This window comes from Epinephelus moara, chromosome 22 (assembly GCF_006386435.1).
Source record: "Epinephelus moara isolate mb chromosome 22, YSFRI_EMoa_1.0, whole genome shotgun sequence".
Taxonomy (NCBI): domain Eukaryota; kingdom Metazoa; phylum Chordata; class Actinopteri; order Perciformes; family Serranidae; genus Epinephelus; species Epinephelus moara.
Genome location: NC_065527.1, coordinates 18,212,473 through 18,225,172, shown reverse-complemented (window position 1 = coordinate 18,225,172; position 12,700 = coordinate 18,212,473). Strand labels below are relative to the sequence as shown.

Sequence of the window (12,700 nt, the reverse complement as noted above, 5' to 3'; positions counted from 1 at the left end):
GTTTAGTAACAGAAATGACTTGGTAAGGGTAAGGAACACAAAGGGCTCTATCTTCCACCTGTAACTGAGTGGTGTAGAGGTAGTTGATGAGGTGGGTGCATTACTAGGTAGATGGGTCAGTTACTGAGGAGGAAGTGGGTATATTCTCTTGTATATTCCAATGGCTTTTTGGCTGTTAGGTGGGTATGTTGTAATCGGCCAGAAAAAGATGTGGGTATATCCTGTGCGTATGCCTGCATACACCCTCAACTACACCATTGGTCATCACTAGTTTCAGACCAATGCAGTTGTCATTTCAATGTCCAGTGGCCACTTTTTGTAAGTAGCACTTGCACCTATCTGTGCACTTATGGGCGTGCAGGTGTGGTCAGGTGCATTGTTGGTGCATTGATACTTTGAAGCAGCAGAAAATGATGCATCACTGACCAACAAACCAACAAAGGTATGTACACGTTGCTTGTTACACACACAGTGGAGCATTGATGGGTTGCGGGTGGGTGAAATAATACATCATTAATGAGGAATAATTAATTACATTCTCTTAAATGTGAACATAGCAGAGAGCAGAGCAGAGCTGCTGTCTGACTCCCCATTAAGACGGATGCTCAAGTTTAAAATTACAGTTTTTAGTTACGCTGTCTAAGCCACCCACAATATTTGCTGCAGTGACATTACTGATATTACTCTCAGCAGAAAACTGCTCGCCTCTCCAATATGTCGACTCCACCATGTAAATTGCAGGGCGTCAGGTGCAGGTGCACCTGGCTTTTAAAGGTAATGGGAGATGACACTGATTGGTTGAATTCATTTTATGTCAGAAACACACCTATTATTAATTAAAAGACTAAATACGGCTCCTTTGCCCCTTGCACTTTATTTTGAGCCCAGGTTATGCTCAGTTTAACTTGCAAAAGTGCCGTCGGACACGCCCTGAATGCACTTGCGCAATGCACTTTAGACCATGTGCTATAGATCATTTAAATAGGGCCCGTAGTGGTTTGGGTTCAAGTATCTCCCTCATTAGGGCTAAGGGACCTTTGTTGTCATGGTTACAATAATAACCACTTGTTAAAGGTTCAGGAACTATTGTGGTCATCAGCGGTCTCCAGTGTCAAAGATTGATGTTCAGTCTCTGACCTCCTTTTCCTGCGCCTGTATTCCACTTACTTTTCTTCCTCCTTGTCACTCTGTGAATAATATCAGTGAGTGTCACCCCCGGTCTGCCCTGCTCCCTCCACACATCTCGCCACATTATCCACCCACTGTGTCAGAATGGATTTGCCTCTGGCCACATGAGCTTCCTTGAAAGTGTCAAGTGTGAAGGTGTCTCAGTTGCATTTTCCTCTCTGCTGCCGCCTGCATGCTGAGTGCTTTAATGTATTCTTTCTCTTGGCTCTCTCCATCTCTCTCTGTCACGCTGATTGTCTGTCGCCTGCTAATTGGTTCATCTCTATTCGTATGGCTGTGCCCGTCCATTTCTCGCCGCATTTGTGTGTCTAAACTCCCGGGTGTGCGAGCGTGTGTGCGTAAATAATCGTGTACATGTGTGTGTGACTGACAGCAGATTTTCCGCCACCAGCAGGCGTTCTGTTTGCTGCTCCGATGCACATTCAGTTGGTTCATTTGGTTTTCAGCGCTCCCTCGGGACGCACTGAGCCGCCCCCATTAACTGATTTGAGAAGGGCTATAGCAGCCACCGCCGCTTTGTAAATAAATATTCTACCCTGTTATATATTTATTATACATGATTTGGCCCTCTAGTTCATGTACTCTAGCTGTTGAATATGGCAAGCACTTTGCAGAGAAAGGAGGTTTAGCTGTGGCATTATGCAGGTTTTGGCTCCAGAGACATCTGCAGTGCAGAACTATGTGTGGTGTCTTCAGTGGAAACAACAGGTGATAGTCGTCATGAATAGTTGGTCAAAAAGCCTTCTACAACCCATTTACCACTGGACAAAAACATCACTCATACCCACTAGTATCTGGCTTTTGTCTTCAGTAGGAAAGTTTACAATCAGCATTCATTTCCCGCGATAAATGACTCTGCTGTAGTCACAGATAGTTCCAGCTCTGATCAGTAGTGATGGAAACATGACACTCACATGGACATGCAAATTTTCTCTCCTTCTTTGACGTGACCATTTGTACGTCTTTGTCATCTTACACATTTGGTCCATCCCTGTCCCAGCACCGCTCAAAAGTTGTTCAGGGTTTCACACACATTCATTTATGTGTGGCGGCCTGCCATGGTATCAGCATTTGCCGCCGCAAAGTCAGCCTATCAGCACCTCCAAAGCTCACTAGTTGACACGTTATATGTTGTTTGTTTAATCTGTACACATAGATGTAAAAATGACACGTTTTTGCAGGTACATGTTCTTGATTATTTCTTGGCTGGGTGCAATGACTTACTGGAGTCTCCATCTGGCAACCTCTTGATGATGACAAGACTCCAGGAAGTCATTGTGCCAGCCAAAAATTTGTCCAAAAATTGATGTTTTTTGTGCACAAATCAAACAGATATAATGTGTTATTTCATGACCTAGAGGTGCCTTGAAGTATGTCCCCAAAATATTGAACTATTCCTTTAAAACAGGAACAAAAACCTTAATTTGTGCACATTCTCTCCAAATACGCTGCTGCTTTTGATTCTTCCTCTCTGACCTGAAGTGCCTCCTCTTCGCTGAACGCCCTCCCTACTTACCGCCATGAAATATGGAATGAGCTTCGGCTTGTGAAATGAGAAATCAAATGGAATTTTGAAAAAGGTGGCGGCAGAGCCGTATCTGCCTCTTGCAATCTTCCAGAGTCGCTCAGGCGTGCGCTGGATGGATTTAACCAGAAATCTGAAGATTGTTGTCTCAGGGTTGCCACGTCGTGCAGCATCCTCCCCCCTCCTCCCAGGTCTTATAGAGGTTGCCATGCACGTTTGGGCTGCAACCCCCCACGGCCACGCCAGCCGTCCACCCCACCCCCGGCTGTTGTTTCTGATTGTAGATATCCCCTTTGAGTCCCTGCAGGCTTCCATATTTTACCATATCTTTATGGGCTCGCAGACATGTTGAATATGCTGCAGCCTGGAGAGGGACGACGCTCTGGAGGGACGGAGGGAGAGAGGTGTGAGAAGAAGTTGAGGGCATGAGGATTAAAAGAGAGAGGCAGACAGAGAACAGAGTGACAGATTAGACAAAGAGGAAGGACAAGATCAGAGATATACATTTCAGGAAAGAAGACAGAACAGAGGACAGGTAAGACAGTGAAAGAACAAGGGATGTAAATCAAGTTTCATAATGATACAATTTCAATTCGATTCAGTGCAGGGCCTACCATCACTATGAGATGATACCGGAAAATACCCTCATTTTTTATTGCCTATTAGCACTGTCTGAATGTTTAGGAGGGAGGTGTGCTTGGATGGAAATGGTGACACAAATGTGCCAAGGAAGTTTCCAAGTAAAGGCATATCTTGATGACAAAATATATGTTCTTGCTTTGCATCAATAATTATTGGATTGTCGATTATTGAATCGATGCATCTATCCAGATGTATTGCTACATCCTTAGAAATAACTGGTGGTTTATGTGAGAAGGAGAACAAGGGGAGGAGACATCAGCAGAGCCAGATAGGGAAGAAGAGGTATGACTGTATCAGGGATTACGATATATTTCTTAACCAGGGAAATTTGTTGAAGTCTGACATATTGAAGTCATCAGCATGTTCATACAGCAATCAAGTGTCCAACTACTGCCTCGCATTGTGTAACACTGGATGCTCCCAGTTCACACTAAACCCGTTAAATATGCACTTGTTACATCGTGTAAACAAACCATGTACCTATCAGCTGTGCGTTTGGGATCAGACCGGACAGGTAACCTCATAAAACATGGGTTAGTAACATCAGGCTACTTGCAGTCTTACTACATTTGTACTTTTTAAACAGAAAAGGCAGGTTTGAAATTGTGATATTTCCTGGAAATGACATACAATATAGCCAACAGCAAGTAGCTTGTTATTAGCGATGGTCATTTACCAAACTCTTTCAGCTCCCTGGTGAGCCAGCCAGCTGCCACTTAAAGGTTTTTGTAGTGAAATAAGGAGGTATCGTAGAGATAGCCCTTTATTTGAACTTCACAAATCAGCCATTCCTTGTCCATTGAGGTGCTAGCAAGTGACGGGAATAAAAAGAAACGGTGTGTCTGACAAAAGTTCAGCAATGCTTAACTGACGAGCAAACATCGGATTGTTTCCCCAGTGAAGATGTCCGAACTTGCTCCATGCGTCCAGCAGAGAGGCCTAGCGATGTGTCTTGCTTGAAAGAACACTCACCCTGGCTCTATGTTTGCGAAGCTTCGCACACCTCCAACCTTTGTTTAGGGCAACAGCAAGCCGCTTCTTAGGCTTATTTGGGGCTTTTTTACATATGAACATAGTCATTTATTTTATCTGGAATATAATGAATAAGCAAAAGTAGCCCACTTTTCAGTAAAGGATGTTATAAATCTACATGTCATGATGATATCATTCTTTATATAGTTTGCCTATCTATTGTTTTTAAGCTACACACAGATAATATTTAACCAGAACTTCCCGTTCATTTGGGACATTGAAATCTTCCGGGACACACAGACCAGCACCAATTTATCCGGAAACCCTGGTGTGTGCGTGCTGTGATATTAAACAGTTCCCGCCAGCAGAAGTATGTCTGAAAAATGACTCGCACCAAAAGGTCAGGAGCCGCATCAGCACGCCTCAGCCTCCTTCCACTCCTTCACTTTTTCATTCCAAACTCTTCTCTATTCTCCCATCTTAACCTTTCCTCAAATATGCACACACACACCCATCCACACACACACACACACCCATTAGCAAACCAGACTTGTGTTCCCTCTTAAGCACAGCTACAAAATGTGTTACAGTCCAGCGTCACAGAGGGTTGAAAGGGTCCGACCCCCCGCCACTCACCCCGTCTGGGTCGTCTAATAAACCCACCCCTGCTGTGGTTAGAGCCTTGTAAAGAGGGATCACATTTCCATTTCAGTTGCTCACACACACACACACACACACACACACACCTCAATTAATTCCCCCTATTGCCCTGTGCCTTTTGTCCAAAAGGCCGGTGTCACAGGAGGAGATAAATGAATTGCTGCGTGGCAATTTTCAGAGCAGCGGCGATGGTGTGTAGCCTCAACAGCTCAGGGGTGTGTCTGCAAGAAAGAATTATATTGCTGTGTGAGTTAATGCATCTTTGATAGGGAAAGTGTGCGTGTATGTTGTCCATGTGTCACTGCATCTGCGTATGTGTATCTGCAAGAACTAGATTGCGTGTTTCCAGGCATTTGTTGCATCTTATTAACAGCTTTTGGGATGAATTACCTCACACACACAGACACACACACACACACACACACACACACACACATCCTTCATCCTATTCCATCCACCCTAATAATCCCTTTATCTTGGCGGCTATTCAACACATAAAGGCCAATGCCACTGAATAATGATGTGGTCGTATCTACTCCTCATTCACTCTAATGCTAATCTTCATCTCAAGGTGACAGTGATAGAGAAATTTTATGCATGCAGTCGTTCAGGGCTGAATAAATCTGTGTGTGTGTGTGGTGTGTATCAGTTTGTACGAGTGCAGTTAAGATTGTTCTTTTCTTTAAAAGAGGAGAGAGGTCTGTTTTTTTTAGTTCAATATCAATTTAGCTGGAGAGCAGGAGTCAAATTGACACACACAAAACACAAGCTCCCACACAGACACCCTTTGTTAATGCTTTCACTTTGCAGCCCTGTCCGTGCTCCTTGTCCTCAAATTCCCAGAGTTCAACAGTTCACCCCCCAGTCCCCCCCCCTCCGTCCCAAACCCCCCATTAGTGTTTGCAGAGAAGGTCACTTACAATCTGAGTGACAATCCCTGAAATCATTACAACAATCCATCTCTTTTTTCACGCTCCACGCTCCCATTTACATATTTGGATGACACGCCTGGCTGGTTTGTTTAATCACAGAAAATTGCTCCGCCGCACAATTACTGAAGTCTGCTTTGTTTTAGCTTTTTATCATTAGCCGAGTGGCAGCGCTGTCACAAAGCTAATCAATTTGAGACAATGACATTTTTTTGCCGGAGTGAAGGGGGATAAAAGTGCTTTGTCAGGACATGGAGGGTAAGATAATGTCACATGTGAGTTTGGCTCAGTTCTTTAAACGATGTTTGCTCGCTAAGCAGCAGTTTTTTTTTGTCACATTGAGACGGCAGTTGTGGTTTAGGGAGTTGCAGACGGTTTTGTTTTTACTGATTGGTGAAGTTCTTAACACTGACAACATTGTACACTTCCCCTTTTCGGGAGGCGGAGGGGGTGTGCGGAATAGAGTTGAAATTGAAAGATTTATCATGGGTAGGGAAGACGCGACTAAGCGAGCCTGAGAAAGCTGTTTTTCATGAGGACGAAAGAAGGGAGGGAAGTGGAACTGAAATTGAAAGGCGTTAAGTGTTGAGGGTGAGAGAGTGAGTATTCTTTCTGTAGAGTGTGTCAGCGCCGCACACAGACACACACTGTTGAGCTTAGTAAAGTGAACGCTCACAGAATCAAGTCCAAATGATTTAAATGCAGAGCAACGGCCTCGGGGCTCCGCAAAAAAGACAATAATAGGGTAGATGAAGTAGGAGAAAGAGGGGGAAAAGGGTAATTTATATCCCAAATATAAGCTTTTTATCACCCTCTATTTGTTACAAAAATACCCTGAAATTCAGAGCTTAATATTTTACAACCAGTAGTCAGAGAAGCAAATGCCAGAGGTGATCCAGCCTCATTGAGTTACAGCTTTGTGCGCATGCAATTTGAATACAGTAGTTTCTGGTTCAGTAGCATTTGTGCAGAGAAACATCTGCAGGCAACTGAAGACTTCACGGTCATCAGTGTCCTCGAAATCCGGGAGAGGAAGACAGGAAATGTTTCTTTCCCATGGGGCTGTGTGACATTAACTAGAGGCAGATTTTACAGGCACACACACACACACGCGTGCTCTCACAAACCCTGCACATACAGAGCCTCTGTGGACTGTAGTGGGAACGCGAGGTCAGGACAGGGCACAGAAATGCTTAGGGAGAAGGGGACTTTGTCATTACTGGTGAAGACATAAGACACATGTTGCTGTTTCTGTGGCCGTGCAGCTGGGAGGGATTCAGCAGGAGAGAAGACCAAGTGGAATTTTTGTAACCAGATTTCTCTGGTTAACCACGAGACCACCCTGCGTCCTGTAAAATGTGGTCGTGAGGGACTTAACATAAAGTAAACAAGTACACCGGCTGGAGGATATAGTTCAACTCTCTTACAGAATGTTTTCATTATGGTACAATATGCATACAAAGAAAAGGGGGGAAGAAAATGAGTAAATGTTCTTGCACAGTGAAAAATACGATGCTCAGCTGCATGGCTGTTGTATCTTTTTGAATCTCTTTGAACCATGAAAAACTTTGGCGAGGGAAGCGTTTATCTGCTGGGGGGGTAGATGCTTCATATTTTATTATATGTCCCCGGTGGGAGATCGATATAAATGCAGCTGCTAGCAGATATGGCTACTGTATCTCACAAGAGGAGAGCAGCGCAGTCGTGTGTACAGATGAAGATATGACACACATATCTGTAATACGAGAGGGAGACGAGGGAAGAAAAGGGAGGGGAGAAAATTGGGGGTCTAAATTATGCAGTTTCAATTTCCCCATTTAGGGAGGATAGATCAATTTCTCATGCTAAAACCATTAACCCTAAGGATGGGCAGCGTTGCCACGGCAACACAAATTATGTCCCTTGATAAGAGGCACCTGTTTTCATGCTCATACAAGCTTGCAGACACATACACACACACAGGCAGCCATGGACAGTGATTAGTAAATGAGATATACAGCCCTGCAGCTTCACACACACACTCCTCACTTACGAGCTGACACTTGTAGGTTTCTTTATTTCTAATGGTGCATTAAATCCAACAGATATGGCCGTGCCTCCACATGTGTCTGTGTGTAATTGCATTGTCTCAGTCAGGGCAGGGTCCCTCTTGCACTGCAGCCTGTGGGGAGCTGTATTTCATCAACCCCTCCCTGGGGATGGGTGTGTGTGTGTGTGTGTGTCAACGTGTAGTGTGTCTCCATGCCTATGTGGGCCTACGTGTGTGTTCTGCTTTCTTTCCTTTACGACTTCTTTCTTTCTTTTTCATCTCTTTTCATTTCTCATCTCTCACTTTCTTCATTATTAGAATCTGTTTCTTTTGGTTGCATTAGCTTCCCTTCATCTTAACGACTCCTCCCTCCTTCTCTCTTTATCTTCCGTTCCCTCCTCTCTCTTGGCAGCAGTCCCCTATCCTTCTTTCCCCTCCCCCAGTTCTCCCACCCCCACCTTCCAAATGGCCCTCCGGTCAGGACACAAGATGGTCAGTGGTGCGTTTATCATGTGGTGCATCCATGTTTATTGTGTTTTTGTATCTTTATTTTTATTTTTATTTTTAATATTATTTTTTTTCTGTTTAAATTGGATATTTTTATGCCGAATTTGTTACACAGTAGGGCTGCAAAACATGTAAAAAATTAAATAAATAAGTAAATAAATTTTCACAGATATTGTGATATGATTTTAGCGAAGGCTGACATTTTTTGCATTTCATTTTCAATAAAAAAAACTTTACCAAACAAGCATGTTCTCTTAGATCTGGATTGTGATTTGTAGACAGGCGCATCTCTGTAGCACCATATGCTGCAATGTTGTGACACATTTTACCTTTATCAAAAATAATTTTTGCTCCTGCGATTTGGATATTGCACTTGGCCGCTTGCAGCCCTAGTACAACAGCACAGAGATTGCAGGATTCTGTGTTGTTGTTAATGCACATTATGTCTTACAGTTGTGCTTAGACTTTGCAGAACTAGTGTAGTGTTAGTGGTATCACTTGTACACCACTAAATATGCCTGGTGTTTATGCAAGTAATCATATTTCTGCTGTCCAGAAAGATCACAGAACATTAGTGCCTCTGCATGCAATACTTCAGCAACAATAAATCCTGGCTCATTTTCCAAAGCGGTGCACAAAAAGGAGTCTCTGCAAACAAAGCAAAAATCCTCATTGTGTGAAATAAACTCCAGTCATCACTTTCTTCTCTCTGAACTCATTTTAGAATTTTTTAATGTGACTTAGAGCTTCCTGCAGAGCTCCACACCAGCACGGCTGCTCAAAGAAAGTTTCTCTCCTAAAAACTGGATTATTTATTATTGTGGAAATGCCTCCGGCTCTCCTCTGAGAAGCTTCCTGAGGCTCATTTCTCAGCAGCCATCCAGCTGTAAACCTTCCCTGTCTGCGTGCACCCAGAGGACCCTGCAGGGGGAGGTGTCACACAGCCACACAGGCATCCACAGAAACTGAAGCACTGTTCTGTGCCTGTGGATGTTAATTCTCTCTTTCTTCCCTCTGTCTTTTGCCGCTGTCCAACAGCTTGTCCCACAGATGAAACTCATACACACACACACACACACACACACACACGCTGGCTGGTACGCTTCATTGCAATGTCAGGTAGGGTTTCTGCCTGTAGAGCTGCAGGGCTCAGATTTGATTCCTTGGCTCCTTGGCTCTAGTTTCTTGCATGGAGGGTTATGCCTTGATGGGGCTCGTGGTTACTCTCTGGTCTGTGTGTGTGTTTGAATGTGTGTGCACAGCTGGATGAGGGTAAAATTTGGATTTCTGCCTTTAATTCCCAAAACACATTCCTTTTCAAATGGCTTTTCCAGTCAGTTATTTTCTATGGCATGAAACAGAAGACAGCCACACAGATTGTCTCTCTTCCAAGGCTCCTGTTTTCTTTCATCAAAGCCTGAAAGCGCCGGGAGAAAGAGAATGACAGCATAAAAGAGTACAGTTGTAGTCCTTGGCTCAGTGCGGTGTATCACATGGTGGTGGCCTGTGAGGAGTTTTCCACAGTGAAAAAGATACTCGGGGCTTTTATGTGCCGTGTTTATCAGGAATTTAGGAATGAAGTGTTTCCTCAGAGCACAGAATGGATGGTTTACTCTACGCATATTTTATACTCAGCAGGCAATATGTCAGCAATGTCATCCAGAGCTTCATCTGTGTTTGTACTTAACAGGTTCCTCATACCAGTGGAATTAAGATATTGTGGAGTCAGAGCTGAACGATAAGTTGAGTTTTAATCATGTCAAAGTAAGGTTTATCATTCAAGAATGATCCCAGTGGGTACATTGCAGTGTCATGTAGAGTTCTTGAATCAGGGAAAAGAGAGCATTGGTACACTGGTACCTGTAACTCGCTATTGGGAGAGTGGAGAAAGAGCTGGATTGGAGCATCCCTAGATGAATCATTAAAAAATAATCCTTTCAGCTTCAGCACATCAAGGTCATTTCATGAGCCCATTGAGATTTAATGAAAGAAGAACCACATTATTTAACTTGTAGTTTAGAAATCTCAACATCAACAACATCTGGACAGGGTGGCACAGAAAGAAGGATCATTCTTGACCTCGGAAGCAACATCTTGACAAAGAAGTCCAGCTTGTTGTTTCTCAAGGAAAGGAAACATCTTGTGGCCTTCCTCAGTCGGTGGATGCTCAGTTGTCATGGAGATTTTCTGCATCCAAAACCAGCAACTATATTTGAACAGAGACAGAGGTTATGACATCCCCCTCACATACAACCACCTGTAATCACTATAGACTGTATAGAATAATGGACGTAGCTACTGTGACGTCACCCTTTGGTTTGTGGACTCCTGTTTTGAATCTCGAGTTTGCCATTTTGGCTGTTACCATCTTGGTTTTTTGGAGCCAGATGACCATATTTGGATGAGAGGTTAGAGCTGTGGAGTGGGGTGGAGTTGACTCATAAATGAATTAAAAGTAAGTGGGTGAGTAATCTAAAAATTCACCCCCCGCACAGTTGTCATGAACGGGTCAAACTGTTTTTTGCACCAGGCTGTGAACATGTTTATTTCTGCTGTAAGTTGGGCAATTTAAACATGGATGCCTGTGGGGACTAACTTAGTTTTGGATGTTCAATAAACTGCAGTTTTTGGCACTTCCATGTTGGCTTCATTTTTCAGTCCTGAAGATTGTCTCATGGTCATCACGTGTGCATATTTCCATAGTTAGGTCATGTGATAACTAAAGCATCTCCATAACAACTGAGCAACACCATCAACCGAACAAAGTCGTGGGATGCAGTTGACATCTTTTGTAGCAACAAGTCGAGATTTCTTTTTAAAAATTAGGGCTGCACCAAATTGAGCATAGCATTAGTTTTTGTATTTTGGATATGATTACATCTATCTTTTTTTCAGTAAATTTTGACTTTTGGACTTAAAAACACTCTGGAGTAATTACGAATGCTTGGATCACACAGGTCAGAAACAATCCTACGCAGCTACTACTGGAATCTAACTCGATCTGTAGCCCAGTCTGTGTTTGAAATGGTGCAGGAATACCAGGTTTTCACTGGATGAATTGACATGCAAAAAAAAGCTGTGCATTTGAATGTTGATTTAGAATTTGATTTTCAACTTTATGAATGAAGCTTCAAACTACTCAGTACAGCCCTACTGAGAAGATTGTAGTTCATTAGCTGACCCTGAACTCTGACTTCATCATCATCATCATTACCGTCCAGTTCAACAAAAGTTCAGGTGAAAACAATGTACACCGAAACTAATAACATACCTACACACACACCGACCTCAGTATGAGTTGCATTCAAAACATTTCTGTGGACTTTTTTTTCTCTCTACCACCATAAATAGCGCTGATGGGAAGAAGGGAATGTTGCCATGGAGACACAGTGCTGTGGCAGCCGGTAATTATTCTGGTTTAAGTGCCAGCGGAGACACACGAGCTGGCACACAAATGGCAGATAGTGACACCTGGACACGAGCCTCTCAGACGAGACCAGATAAGGGATTATATCAGGGGTTCTTCGTGTTAAGGGTGGAAGACCTGGCGGCGTTTTGGCCGCATGTGGACTCTGATTTGAAGTCATTTGGAGCAAAATGTGGACATCAAGGTCAAAATCTGTTAGAGTAAGAATGTGTGTTCATCTGAATGTACAGCCCCAGTGTAACAGGGAAGTTTGTAGACTGAAACACAGCAGCTGAGGGAGGGCAAAGTGTGTGTACGTGATGTTACACATTGGGGAGGATACAGTCGGTATCATGTGTTATATGATACGATTCAGCGATGATGTCACCTGGTTATTATCCTCTCTGTTACATGGGCAGACTGGTCAATAAAGTGGACATTTTCGGCGTGTGTGAGAGAGTATTGAAGATACATGGCTGAAGGTGGGTGTGTATGTGTGTGCACAGAAAGTATGTGAGTCTGAAAGGTTGCAGGCAGCCTGTTGTCCAATATGTATTTGATATGAGTATTAAAAAACATACTCACAAGTCCCTCGCTGCTCTCCCACACACTCACACACTTGCCCAGCCTACGTTCATGCACACACACACATACACATACACACACACCAACGCCACTCTCCAAGGATAATATTCAGCTTCCACCAAGCAGTAATCCCCCCTTCTCTTTTTTTTATCTGCTCTCTTCCACACGAGGCCGACCTGACTAATCATCCAAGGTGTCAAGGTAAGGTTGTGTTCGGCTCTCAGCAGGCACTCGCACAGATAGCAACATGAGCCGGG

General features: G+C 43.6%; 1 protein-coding gene across 3 annotated transcripts in view; it reads left to right on the top strand.

The window, feature by feature from the left end:
• pag1 (phosphoprotein membrane anchor with glycosphingolipid microdomains 1) overlaps positions 1–12,700 on the top strand; it is a 63,309-nt gene that overhangs the window by 29,615 nt on the left and 20,994 nt on the right. The window contains exon 2 of one of the 3 annotated variants that reach the window (XM_050034276.1): positions 12,614–12,644. The exons of 1 other annotated variant lie outside the window; for it this stretch is intronic. The gene's annotated coding sequence lies outside the window, so the exon portion shown is untranslated. Of the gene's footprint in view, positions 1–12,608; positions 12,645–12,700 lie in introns of all 3 variants that reach the window. One more of the 3 variants, XM_050034275.1, reaches the window with a different exon arrangement.